At 34.5% G+C, this 14340-nt stretch overlaps 1 protein-coding gene across 1 annotated transcript in view; it reads left to right on the top strand.

The window, feature by feature from the left end:
- LOC136346747 (sodium- and chloride-dependent transporter XTRP3) overlaps positions 1–14308 on the top strand; it is a 54760-nt gene extending 40452 nt beyond the window's left edge. The window contains exon 11 of the mRNA XM_066296136.1: positions 5271–14308. The gene's annotated coding sequence lies outside the window, so the exon portion shown is untranslated. The remainder of the gene's footprint in view (positions 1–5270) is intronic.
- Positions 14309–14340: the final 32 nt, after the last annotated feature.

Genomic DNA, 14340 nt, shown 5'->3' with positions numbered 1-14340 from the left:
AGAGTTTGCACGTGATCCATGGGAACCTACGTGAACTGACCTGTTTTTGTTGATATAACTAAAAAGATTTAGCTAGGAATCATTATTGTTTTCAACGAGATTCAGAAAGGTTTTAATATACAGGATGGGCCAATGAAAGCGAAATGAGGCCGATTTCTCATATTTACCACTCAAAAAAAAAAAAAAAAAAAAAAATCGCTGAGACCCGTCGATTTTTATTTCGAGGGGGAAATCTTTTGTCACTTTCAACCACTAGGCGGGAGAAAGTGCAGCCCTTAAACTTTAAATAGGATTAGGGATCAAGTGGTGCTTCATTTTAAAGATGATTGAAATCTCTTTTCAACGCTATCAAGTTTTTTGAATTTGAGGCAATAGTTTTCGAGAGATAATGTTATAACTGTTGAAGAAGCCAACATTGAACAAATCATAGTGTTTTTTTCAATTCGTAACTCACATAAAAAAAATCGTGGGAAAAACCAAACTTTTCCTGGTAGATGGATTGGCCGAAGAGGACCAGTGGAGTGGTCCGCAAGATAACCAGATTTAACTCCGCTAGATTTTTTTCTATGTTTATTCTATTCTAGAGTAAAATTTATAAAACTCAGCCAGACTGTTTAAATTGTTTGCATCAACAAATCATTGATGAGTGTCGCAAGATTGCAATTTGAAATGCTTCAAAACGTCCAAGATCGTTATGAACAACACTTCTATTTCTGTATGGAAGCAGGAGGGCAACATGTTTAACATTTGTTAAATTAGAAAGTCAGTGAAATTGTAGATAAATGTTTTGAGTCATTCCCCTATTGCAAAGTTACTAATATCAGAAACATAAATATGTGCTCAGAAAGAATGGTTTTTCCCACATTTTTTAAAATATAAGTTGCGATTTGAAAAAACACTATTTATTTTTTAATGTTGGTTTCTTCGACATTTACGTGATTACGTGATTTCTCGAAAATTAGTGCATTGAATTAAAAAAACTTGATAGCGTCGAAAAGAGATTTCGATTATCTTTAAAATGAGACATCACTTGATCCCTAATCCCATTTAAGGTTTAAGGGTTGCATCTTCCCTCGCCAAGGGATTGAAAATGGTCGTAAAAGTTTTCCCTCTTGAAATAAAAATCGACGGGTCTCACCGATTTTTTTTTTTTTTAGTGGTAAATATGAGAAATCGGCCTTGTTTCGTTTTCACTGGCCCACCCTGTATGTATGTAAGCTCAATAATGTTGCGTAAAGGCTACATACCCCTCTTGCAGTGCATAAGCTCGTAATTTCGAAGCACCATGAAAGTTTATCGGGTTGTCAAATAGCGAAATTATTAAATGTGAGATAAACCACCGTTTATGTAATCATACGTCGCTCCAAAACGAAAAATCGCATCCAATCAATTCCTCAGAAAGGTCAACTAAGAAAGTTGTTTGAAGTCGATAAACGGTGAATTAAGAGGGAAATAGAAAAAAATCCAAAAATAATTTCACCCAAATTAGCTACAGAGTTATCACAGAGGAAATGAGTGACAATTGCAGCTGTAACTGTTCGTAGGGCGATAAAAAGATATGGGGTATTTGTTTAGGCTAAGGGCTACCTGAATTCCTGCCTAACAGTAGTGTGACTGCCTCACTAGGCACCCATAGAGAAATCCAAATGTTCTGAAGGGGTTTTGTACTTGAGTGGAAGGACCAGACGGGCCTCCGTCATGAAATAATGGGGGTCCAAAGGTTCGAGAGGGTACAGAAACTCTGTTACACGAATCACACTAAATTTAATCACAGACTAGTTGAAATATAGGGTTGATTGACGATTAAACTGTTAACAATGATGCCCGTGTACAGATTTCTATTGCAACAAGATGCGGTAGAAGTTGGTAAAGTGATTTATTCTAACTTGTGAAATCGAGAGAGGAGAGAAGTTGCTGTTAACGCGACGAGATGAGAAACGGTTCTGATTTTTCTCCAAGAGGGGTGGTGCTCTTCCCCGAAAAATGCAGGTCCTAGAGTCTGATTCTTCCCCACGATTTTGTGGGAAAATCACCACATTGATGCTTTCACACCATTGCCTCATCGCTAACACCCTCTGGTTCTTGGGCCACTTGCGCGGGTTGTTACGAGACATTCCATCCTAATTTACTGCGACTCTTTATCTATTTTACGATTCGCACTTCACAAATCAGGGTGGGATAGATAAATGGTAATTACCGCAGTACCCATGGTTTGGAACCTAATAGCACGTCGAGGTTTGGGTTCTTTTTTCTATCTATTGTTACTTATTGTCCAGATGTTAGGGCATTGCGTGAGAGCGATCTTTATGTTGGAATTTCTCCAACAGCACTTTTCACGTACTACTCGACGGAAACCCTACATTAGGGCAGTGAATAAGGAAAAGCAATTAAATTTTTCAATAAAGCAACAGTCGGAAACTTTTTGGCATGATGTGATTTTTACTTATGAGTCCAAGTTTAACCTGTTTAGAGGTGATGGGAAAGTAAAGGTATGGCGCAAACCCAATACAGCACTGGACACCAAAAACTTGATCGCATCAGTAAAACATGGTGGTGGTAACACTAAGGTCTGGGGATGTTTTGCAGAGAGTGGCGTAGGTGCATCGCACTTTGTTACGGGGAATATGGATGCTACAATGTACATTGATATTCTAAAAAAGGATCTACGACCTAGTGCAGAAAATTAAGGATTTGGACAGATTCCGGTTTTATCAGGATAATGATCCCAAGCATAAAGCTTACCGTAGGCGAGAATGGCTCTTATACAACTGTCCAAAAGCGATCGAAACGCCACCCCAGTCTCCAGACCTTAATCCCATTGAGCACCTGTGGGAATATTCGGACAAGAAAGTCCGTGCGAAGCCGGTGTCAAACTTGAAAGAACTGCAAGATAGTCTGAAAAAGGAATGGGAAAAAATACCACTTGGTTATTTGGAAAAGTTAGTTTCTTCTATGTCACGAAGATTGACAGCAGCCATAGACGCTAAAGGTGGTCACACCAAGTACTAAATAAACCATTACTGAACATCTAGAAGGATATTTTCCAGTATTTCGGAAGTGTTCAAAGATTAATGTAACATTTATATTTGTATGTTTTGAGTTCTTGTAAACCAGGACTGTTTTTAATTTATTAATTCCGAGTTTTTATGTTATATTTTTGTTAATAAGATTCCTAATGTTAATAAAAAAATAATATATCCAAAACACATATTCTTTTTCTCTTCTTTCTCTGTATATATTTACTACAAACGTAAGTGTTGACTCTGTGTGTGATTAATGTCACTCACTGTATATAGTCATATGTTATATTAATCAATTAGGTAAAATAAGTTCTTACCTATAAGTACTTTCTACGTGTCTCCAAAATTGCTCAAAGATATTACTTATGATAACGAGATAACAAATTAAAAACGTAAGAATCATCTCCTGGTTAGCCGTCATGGAAGTGACCATGTGCAGATACACAACGATAAACCAATGTCGGATTTACACTGCAATGATCCGGGTTTGAGTAAATTTTTCATTTTAGTTATTTTCTATACAGCTATGGCCCTGGGAAAAATAGTGTATGTCAAAATAACATTATGAACATTTTGCATGGTTAAGAAGTGTTAATATGTTATCCAAACATGGAAAGGCAAACTGATGAAGTTACTACTACTGGCCCATACCTCCACCTTTCCATATCTCGACTAACCCTTATTTTGCTCTTGCCTTTGCCCGGGAGATGTCCCAGCCCAAAATGGGATTCTCCAACACTAGGCCATCTAGTAGAAGCGATCGTAGTTCCCTCGTGTTGCAGTGCCTCGTTCCTAGGTAGCGCTGTCAGTTTGCCCGTGTTTATGTTATTGCTAATTTTAATACTATAATACTTACAATGTATGAACTATTAAATCTCCATCGCGTACATGACTCGCGAGAAAGTTTCTTAACTCCCAATGGTGGACTCCTTTTCATGTGGCTCGTGCGCAATACTTCAGACCCGTGCGTTAAGAACTACTTTCGTCACTCGCTATGTAAATAATAGGTGTACAAAAAGAAACTGAGCATTTTTTGGTGAAATTAAGCTTCATTAAAAACATAGTTATTGAAAATATTAGTAATCAAAATAATTTCCATAACTGTCTATGGTCCTTTGCCATTTACTGGGTAGATGATGGATGCCCTCGTGATAGAAGCTTAGTGGTTTCGACGAAAAATAGTAATCGAGCCATTTTCGAATATCTTCAACGTTAAAGAATCGTTGGTCAGCTAAATGAGATTGCATGGATCTGAACAAGTGGAAGTCGGAAGGAGCCAAGTCTGGAGAATACGCCGCATGCTGGAGTATTTCCCAGCCTAACGAGAAGACGAGTTCCTGGGTCGGTTTAGCTGCATGCGGACGAGCATTATCATGCAGCAATATCACTTTCCGACTTCCTTGGCTCGTAAATGGTCTTTTTTCCTCCAGAGCATCGCTTAATTTGATCATTTGGGCCTGATAACGGTCAGCTGTAACAGTTTGACCGGGTTCCAGAAGCTCATAGTAAATGACTCCTTTACAATCCCACCAGACACACAGTAAGATTTTCTTGGCATGAATGTTTGGTTTTGCAACTGATGTGGATGGATGGCCTGGGTCAACCCACGTTTTTCTGCGCATAGGATTGTCATACAAAATCCACTTTTCATCTCCCCTAATAATATTGTGCAGAATATTCTTTCTTTTATACCGAGAAAGCAAGTTCATGCAGATGTCAACTCTTCGATTTTTATTGTCTTTGGTTAGCTCATGAGGAACCCATTCTCCTGCTTTTTGAATTTTTCCCATTCCATGCAATCGAACTGAAACTGCTTGTTGAGTTACTCCTAATTGCTCTGCAAGCTGTTTTTCAGTTTGGCATGGATTTTCCAACCTCCCCAAGCCGAATTAACCATTTTTGTTGTTTCAGCAGCATTTTTTTCAGTTTAAAACAGAACAACATTGATATTCTCAAATATTGCTTGGAAATGTTCATGTCTCTATTCACGTTTTGTGCGCTGAACTACAGCCCCTAAGCAACTGAAACTTTAATCATATGAAAAGTCATAAATAAACATCACCTGCTTACAATTGCAGGCGAATTGAACGTGTCTAAGTATGTTTTTTTATTGCATATAACTTCATTGCTCAGTTTCTTTTTGTACACCTATTACCTACCTGTTATTACTTGCACTGAGCTTAGTTTCATCTTTGTTTAAGCAAAACTTCATAGTTTCTAATAATTTTTTCTTCATCATTCTCTTTGTAGCTCGAAGAAGAGGACGACATAAATCGGCACTTGTCATATGGCGACTCGTCGTCCTCTGACGAAGAAGGGCCCCAACTCAACATATTCTTTGGCCGAAATTCTCGACCGGAAATGGTTTGAAAATAAAGAGATGTCTTAGTTTTTTCAGGTTTTGTCTCAGTTAAACTTATATTTATGGTAACAATAAATCTTTTGCCAAATTTCGAGTTTGCGCAGTGACATGGTTTCAGGGATTGGATATGGAGATTTTGCTTTTAGTAGTTTTCAGAGATATAATTCGCCTTTTGTTACAAAAAAAAACGCCAGTAAATATACAAAAAAAACTCCAAAATCTCCATATTGTATGGGATCGTGTGATATGTTTATTTTATTACATTGTATTTTGAATTTTTATTAGATTAACATTTATTTCATATCAGTAGGAAAGCCAAGTGATACTAATCGTAAATTCAGGTATTATGTCACTCTGCATTATTATTAGAATATTTTTATATTTGTCCGAAAATGTGATACTATTTATAGGCGGTTTTTCGATAGAATTGTTTTAGAATCTTCTTTTATGCATTTACAGGGTGGAGCTGAAAAGTGCATAACCCGAACGTGTGTATCTAAATGCACAAAAAAAGAAAAAAAATCAAAAGATGGAAGAATTGCGTTTGCAAAATATCATATAAAAGTTAACTTACCTTTATTATAACTAAAGTAAAATTCGGTATCAGTCAAAATAAGCAGCAGCAACAAGACATCTTTCAGTTTCATCCTCACTTTCAACGGGGTAGTAATTTGTATTGTACAAATACAAACCGGGTTCCACTTTTCTATAGCCAAAGCTTTGTACCTAACATTTGATTATATGTGTAGGTAAATAAAAAGAAATTTAATATTTACAGGAATATAAGGTCTAGTTGAATCTATCTCAGGCCTTACGAGAGTGTGATTATTGTTCTTATTATTAGTAACTAGGAAAAGTAATACCTATAAAGCCGATAGATCAATATCCTCGCACCTTCACTAACAATGTAATGTCTGTAAAATTGTCGAAATAAAAACAGATTATTAGTTAATTTCGTGGTTCCCACGGAAATGATCTTCGAGATGAAGTTGCCAGCACATTGATCTAGTGGTCCTTAACCCGTTCATTTCATTACCAAAAATCACATTGAGGATATTATTTTCAATAATGTCGATCAATTAGGATTTTATTTCAAAGACTAATATTACCAGTTAAATTGAGCTTGGAGTTTTTCGTGATAACGCAGCAGTAAGTGCAGTGAATATGAAATAAGTAAAACGTAACGAAATCGAAAGTTTCGACAAATCTAATTTGCGATCGTTTCATTGGTTGCAACTAATTATTACAGATAGACAGGGGATGAAATTGACCATAAATGGTCACAAAATAAATTAAAGAAATGAAGCAAAAGAATGAAATTTGGTTTTCGAAGTGTGAGTCGAAATCAACATGTGGAATAAACGGATAAAACAAACTTACCTATTTTTGAACAGAGTGACTGTAAAATCACTATCTGTATGTGCGTAAGTATACCTGCTTACTCCTTAAGTGTACGTGACAGTCAATTTCTGAAGGTTGGTTAACAAAAGCCTTTTTGTACAGTAGTCAGAGTGTCAGTGCACAGAGTTTTTCATTTTTTTTCAAGACTGTAATAAGCCCTTTAACGTTTTTCTAGGCAATAATATAAAGCTAAAAATGTTTAAATTACTGCCTTCTATGAATTTGAATCTACACAGGGTAAAAATATCACCTACGTTAACCTCCAAAGAAACCCTCTTAATGTAATAGAGGCTGAAGATTTAAATAATTACAGTTACGAAAAGTCGAAATTTTTTACCTAGAAGAAAGTAATTTCTTGATTTTATTCTAATCATCTTTGCTTATCTCTCTTATCTACAGAGCGTCTAAAAAAACAACCGAAACTACAACTTAGTTATTAATGAACGGATTTCGATGAACTAAAAACCAAATAAAATCATATTTTTCAGACTGCTAAGTACTAGAAGATGAGCTGGAATGAAATGCAGATGAGTACAGAGTAAACGGATGGCCTCAGGACGATACAGATGACTACATAACGCATATTACTGAAAATTTTCAGTTTTTTTCAGTTAAAAATTGTTTTAACGTTAACTTATCATACATCATTAAATTCAGACAGATATTTTCTATCAAAAAATATTTAAAAAAATTGGAGTTCCATTTGAAATTATGAAGTTGCCACCTGAGCAGAAGAGATCGAATTGAAAATAATCAACTTTTAGTAGTCTCAAAAATACCATTTAATTTTGTTTTTAACTCATTAAAATTCACAACTAAGTTCCAGTTTTGCCAGTTTTTTTAAACACTCCGTATAATAAGTGAGATTGAGTGACTACTGACGGAATGTTTTTAATGTGTATTAAAGAGGTCGTGCCTTGTACACGTATGTATGTGCATCTATAATGTGCAGCAGGAAATGTTACGGACTGAAATTTCAGTATTTCAAAATTTACTTTTTTTACACAAGAATACTGTCAAAAAGATTGAACACCTTCCTCTTGAGAGTGAAAATTTCTTCACTGCTGATACCTTGTTGAGGTGTGGTTTAATTCCTATGGTGGCCATGAATCCTAAATGATCTACTTCATCCTTTAAACTCTCAGATTTAACAATTTAGATCTTAAATCTGGCTTCCCAATGTGTGTTAACGCAAATTTCATTACATTCAAACCTTACCAGATGTTGTTCGGTACGGGCTGAAGGGTCGATGATGCACGTTTCAATCCAAAAATGCATTAATATGATGTCATACATTTATAAATCAGATTATAACTTGACACAACCTTTATTTCGGTCCCGCAAAATTAAAGCAGTATAGTTTTATTGATCTTATAGATTCCAAAGGTTCAGTCTCTCCGTAGGCCTCCGTTGCAAATTCCAAATCTGCAATTGGATCAGTAACATAGAATAGTGATAATACTTCTTAAAATGCTAAAAGAGCCTCCAAAAGTGATATTCCAGTGGGTACTGCAGACATTATCTGTGTTTTCACCTGATATGTATTTGGGAAATCTAAAAGGAGGGGTGTATCCACTAATGAACGAGGATAACGAGGGATCGTGGTTTCTTCATTCAAAATGGATAGTTTTTAGAGAGAAACTCCAAGGTGTTCAAAAACTTTCTTCTATTAACGCAATATAAAAAGAGGTCACCGAGTTACCCACCCCAATCAAGGAAGGATTGTTCAATTTCTAAAGATTTTTATTTGAAAAAATGTTAATTAAAGACACCCAATCTTTCGGCATTTCATTTCAAAAATTCGACAAGAATTGCATAAAAATGTAACTCTCTGTCTAGTTTCAATTAGAATTACAGTGCTTTAACACTGAACAGTACATTGGTATCATTTCTATCTGCTTTCGTCGAATTTTGCTCATTCCAATTAGACCTATCCACCTATGGTGAAACTATAACTGTATGTATGACCGTTAAAGACGTGACCTCCATATCTCGCAAAATCTTGAAATAACTAAAGAAATCCACTATATCATCTCTCTTCTAGAAAGGAATTGCGCATTCTTCAGCAGCTAAAATTATCAGAGATTACACATAGCCTGAAATAACTATTTAAAAATATGAATCTAATTGTCTTTTAAGATGTGGAAAGAAAAATTTGCAGTTGGATGGTGGAAATTTTCAATTTAAAAATTCCCATTCGATTGAGAAATCGCCACATTTTTCAGAGAAAATTTCTGCAAGATTAGAAAGACTGAATTTTTTTAAGAAGTCCAGAGGAGAATTTGTGAACTCTAAGTCATAACAAAGCAATAAAATTGAGTTTATGTAAGATCTCACTCTCATGAAAAAATCATACGTCTCAGAAACAATTTCTACATTGAAAGTTTTTGGAATTCTTTAAACGTTAATTGAAACGGAAGATCCTGATTGAAATTCGAAGATAACGACTGTAAAGTACTGAAAATGTGAAGATGTTCGAATGTAAAGTTAAAAAAAAAACAGGTTGAGTATATTGCTTGCATGTGAACACCACAATTTTCAGTGGACATTTTTATAACTAAAACCTTTGAAAACACAGAGAAAAGTCACTGATATTATTCTTGAAGGCGTATTCAAAATCGACACTAAAATCTTAATAGCAGCTTGAAGTAGATCCACACTTCCATGGTAAAATCGGAACGTTCAACGTTGTGAAGAAGTTACTGCATAGGAAACCTTTGGAGAGTCTTTTGTTATTGATATAGGAAGTAGTCACTGAAAATTGTAAATAATATCTAAGAAAGAAAATTAGAATGAGAATATAAAAAACAAATAAAACATACAAATATTTCACACAGATTGATAAAGCTTTAATATTAGAAAGTCTTAGACCGAAAAGTGAAGAGCTACTAAAATTACCTCTGGAGACTGTCAAATAAAGATCAGAACTCCCCCATCATGTTTTTATTATCAGAAATATATGAAATCACTTTAATGTTCATTTGTATGTAAGTTGTACGAATACTTTTATCGAAATAAACTGAAAGGGCCATATGATCTTAATTTTTTTCTACCTTAGTTAAGCTCTCAAAATTCTGTTAATTGAAAATGCAATTCTCCCTCAAAATGGGCATCATCTTAAGATATTTTTATGGCACCTCTCCGATTGCAAAGGTAAATGTGATTAATCCCAACAAACCCATATGGTTGGATTCTAGAGAAGGTAGGTGAAGCCCACTTCGTCAACCGTTTTCAATAAAAGTGTTCAAAGGTGTGTCTTTCGGCTAGGACAAATTTTACAAGTCTACATTGGCAACATCAAAAGCTTCGTTAGCTCCAAAGTAAAAATTGATTCTGGCAATTTTGAATGTCCACTCAATCGGATGTTCATGAAAATTGAAAAAGGGGAACGTTTTTCAAATGAAATGTCGATTTATCAGAATTTACGTACCGTTTTCTTTGAAGTCTCGAGAGAATTGTCGCATTTTGCTGATGAATATGATTGTTCAGTATGACAGTTTCACCAAACGTGGATAAGAATGAGTGAACTTTTCTCCCTCATCACACCATTTGGCGCATTTACATAGCTCAGAGCTGCGAAGTTCTAGAGTCACAATGTCACATGAGTATTAATGTTTATTCAATATGTCCCACATATTTATGTTGAATGGTCCATTTGTAACAAAAATGCGTTTCCAGATAAATTCAATAATCCTACGAAACACTATTTCTGCCACGATTTCATGTGTGCCTATTTCGACCGAAAAGTGTCTGGTGAAATCTCCTGTGTTTAAAGTCAGCTAACTGTAGTAATGATGATTAAAAAATGTTCTTATTATGTTTTTGTATATTTTCTTTAGAAAATAACTAATAAATTTAACATTGTATTATTGTTAACTTAACAAACTTTCAGTCTTCATACACACTCTCTCATAACACACGGCATAAGCTATAACTCAGTTATGTATGAACGGATTTTGATGAGTTAAAAACTATGTAAAATTATATCGTTCAGACTGCCAAATAACGCTGTCAAAATTGTTTTTTTTTCAAGTTAACTTCTTCTACTTCAGAAGTCAACTTTAGAATTTGAAACAGGAATCAAAATTTAAAAAAAGATTCACTGCATTTTTTTTTATTTTAAATTTTGATACAAAGTATTTTTTAAATTTTTTATGAAAAAAATCGAAACATTTTATTTTTTCGAGTAGTAAGTAATACGTTGTCTTGCATTTCACAAAGAAGACATTTTTTCTGCACCCAACAACGTATTTCTCCATAGTTTTCACAAAATATTATATCTATAAATAATACTAACATACATAACTGGCATTTTCTGATTGCGCCATGCATAGCAGATATAATATCATGGGATGTAATTTCATAGCAAGTATTTACAATTCTTTACCTTAAAATATGGACGTTATCTGGATGGGTAACATAATTTGAAGGTATCCACATAGCCAAAAATCCAACGGAGAAAGACCCGGTGGAGGAGCGGGCGGCTTAGTCTTGTTGCGTCTCTGTAGGTCCTAATGGGCTCTAATTGTTCATGGCGCCAGGTATCTTTGCACAGGATAATACAATGAGATGCGATGGGACGAAATACAGACGACCACAGGATAACACGCATTGCCCCTGAAGATACAGATGTCCACATAACTCATATTGTTTTACCATTGACTAATCATACATCATTGAATTCAGAAAAATGATTTCAATTAAAAAATTTTTAAAAATAGGGAGTTCTATTTAAATTTCCGAAGTTGACATCTGCAGGCGAAGAAGTTGAGTCTAAAACAAAATTAACTTTGACGCTACGAGTAGTGTGGACAAGATCATTATATTTAGTTTTTAGTTCATCAAAATGTGTTCAAAAATAACTGACTTATAGCTAGCTTCGCCCGTTTTTTTTTATGATACAGCCTATATATAAAAATTTAATTTTCATTTTAATGTTGCAAACCTCCATTGATCTGAGAGTATTTTTCTTCTTTTTTTTTTTAATTTCCATTTTTTATTAATTTATTTCTTATAATATTTCCTCAATTCGTGAAATTCTGGACAGGCTTGCAATGAGAAATATAGAGCAATTCAATTCGGCCCTCCCCATTGGGATCTCGGAAACTGGAGGACACGCGAAACAGTTTAAATGGAGAAAAAATTGCATAATTTGGCGCTTGACAAATGCCGCTTCCTAAATTTGAATTTTTCGAGTACTTCAGAAACTATAGGGAAAAAACTAAAAATTGGTGTTTTCGTTTTAACATTACTTGACAAGGAAGATCAAAGCTACAAGAATATTTTCTCAGCTACACGACGACGTTTTTAGGCTCGCCACCCGACTATTTTTCTGTCGAAAAAATCGATGTAGCGCCCATAAGAAGAAGTGAAGTTGACGATGGTAGTTGAAAGACTAAACGTCGGATGGAAAATCTGAAAACGTCATCGTGTAGCTGAGAAAAAGTGACAGTAACAATGTACCTGTGGTTTTGGATTTTTGTGTCAAATAACTTTACTGAAAATTTCAAAAAAATTCTAATTTTTAGTCTTTTTCAGCTATTTTTGGAAGGGATGGAAAAATTCAAATTTTGAAAACGGCCTTTCGTCAAGCGCTAAATTACTTAATTTGTGCCTCCATTTAAACTTCTTCTTCAGAGACATCTCGTGCTGGAAATGAGTATTTCGTGTACGTACATTTAAATGCAGGATGCGCTGGAGGGAAATCATACCGCTAAATAAATTTAATAATTATCATACGAAAGTTAAAAAAATTAATTGGGAAGAAAAATTTAACTTAGAAAATAATTTCAATTTGAACTCTTTAAAAGGTGTATTTAAACGCCTTTGGTAGCAATTGTATTAGCCTCGTTCGCCCGACTGACCTGAACTAACCAGAACTGGTAAGTTCGGTGAAAAACCTGGATATAACTGGTTGAGAAAAAATAAAACTCAATATTTCAACAAGGTCGCGAACACCATTTACAAACAACATTTCCTAAATGATCTACACCTCAATATTGATATGTTAGCATTGTCCTTTGAGGGGCTCTCATTTCAAACACATTACTGATCGGCCTAAATTAAAGCCGACGCGACAACAGAACTCGTATAAGGGCGACCACACACGATTTATTCCTTGTAATGGTCATACAACAATTTAAACAAATTTCACTCATTTTTTTGCGACCCTTTAGGGCTTGTTAAAGCTGAGTAAAACACTAATCCGAACTAACTTTGCTGAAAGTTGTTGAACTTCAACATGCGTTTGTTAACCAACTATAAGACATCTCTTAAAATTTTTCCACTGCAAGGTGGGTTGACTTATTTATGTTTAGGAATTAGACTTCAGGAAGTAATAGGATGAAACTTCTACTATTATAGATTCTAGATTTATGTGTGTAAATAGTGTATATTATAAAGTGTACTTCTGAATTCGATAAGGGCCAGTATATCCGGAGCATTGTTAACTTTACCACGAGAACAAGTTCCATGAAACAGAAGATTTCACTTAACTGGCAACGTCACCAAGACCCGGATAAATTGGCACTGGGGCAGTTTACGATTGTTTCAATCTCACGCGACTGGGCCCGTTTCACGAAACGGGGAATTTTATTCTCAAATTGATTGTTACATTTCGTAATTTTTCGAAATTAGTACGTAGCTAATCGGTTCAACAATAGAAAAAGCACAGAGCAAAAGCAATTTTTTTAAAGAAAAATATTCGAGGTAGAAACGCGAGGTCTTGGATCAGGAAGCGTCAGAGTCATACATAAATTAATGTAAGTACTCACGTAAATAGAAAAATGTTCACTACTTAAGTAAACAAATCAAGACAATACTGAAATTAGAACGAATAGATTACTCATAAATTCAGGATGAAGTATTGATCATAGAGAAAATAAATGTAGAAGTAAGGACGAAAACCGTTTTCAATATGTTAGTGAGATCATTTTTTGGGTACATTTGTAAGGTAGTTTTAAGCAACATTTTCCTTTTTTTCTCATGTAACAAAAAAAATAAAAAAAATTAGTATTTTTTTTGTTAGTAGTTACTGCAAGTTAAGTACCTATTAAATAAAGTTGCTCAGACCATGTCATGTCAACCAACTAGTGAAGTTATGAAAATATACACAGTCTAAAACCGTTTTTAAGTAAGTACAAACATGTTTCATATTTTTTGAATAAACCATAAAATACCAAATTAAGCATGTCGTTAATGAACATGACAGACTAACTCCCCTAGTACAGCATTAAATTTCAAGTCGCCAAAAATGCTCTATTTCGTTGCGCAATTCAGATTGCTGTTCTTGTATCGAGTTATTATTTGTCAGGTTACCTTTAGGACCTAATATCTACTTATAGATAAATAATTTTGTTACTTATCTAATATTAAGAGCTATGAATTGTACTTAATGTTAGCTGAATAAAGGCTTCGAGAGAAAACATGAACCCAAATCAAGACTTGGCATCACCTCGTGAAATTTTAGGTTTTAATGAAAAATAATATGTTCTATTGAAAAAGTAATAAAATATTGCCAGTGAAAGCTTTGTGAGTTTTATTAAAAATGGATTTTAC

This window comes from Euwallacea fornicatus, chromosome 24, assembly GCF_040115645.1.
Source record: "Euwallacea fornicatus isolate EFF26 chromosome 24, ASM4011564v1, whole genome shotgun sequence".
Classification (NCBI taxonomy): Eukaryota; Metazoa; Arthropoda; class Insecta; order Coleoptera; family Curculionidae; genus Euwallacea; species Euwallacea fornicatus.
Note: the sequence above shows the minus strand (reverse complement) of the source record. Positions and strands in the feature narration are given on the sequence as shown.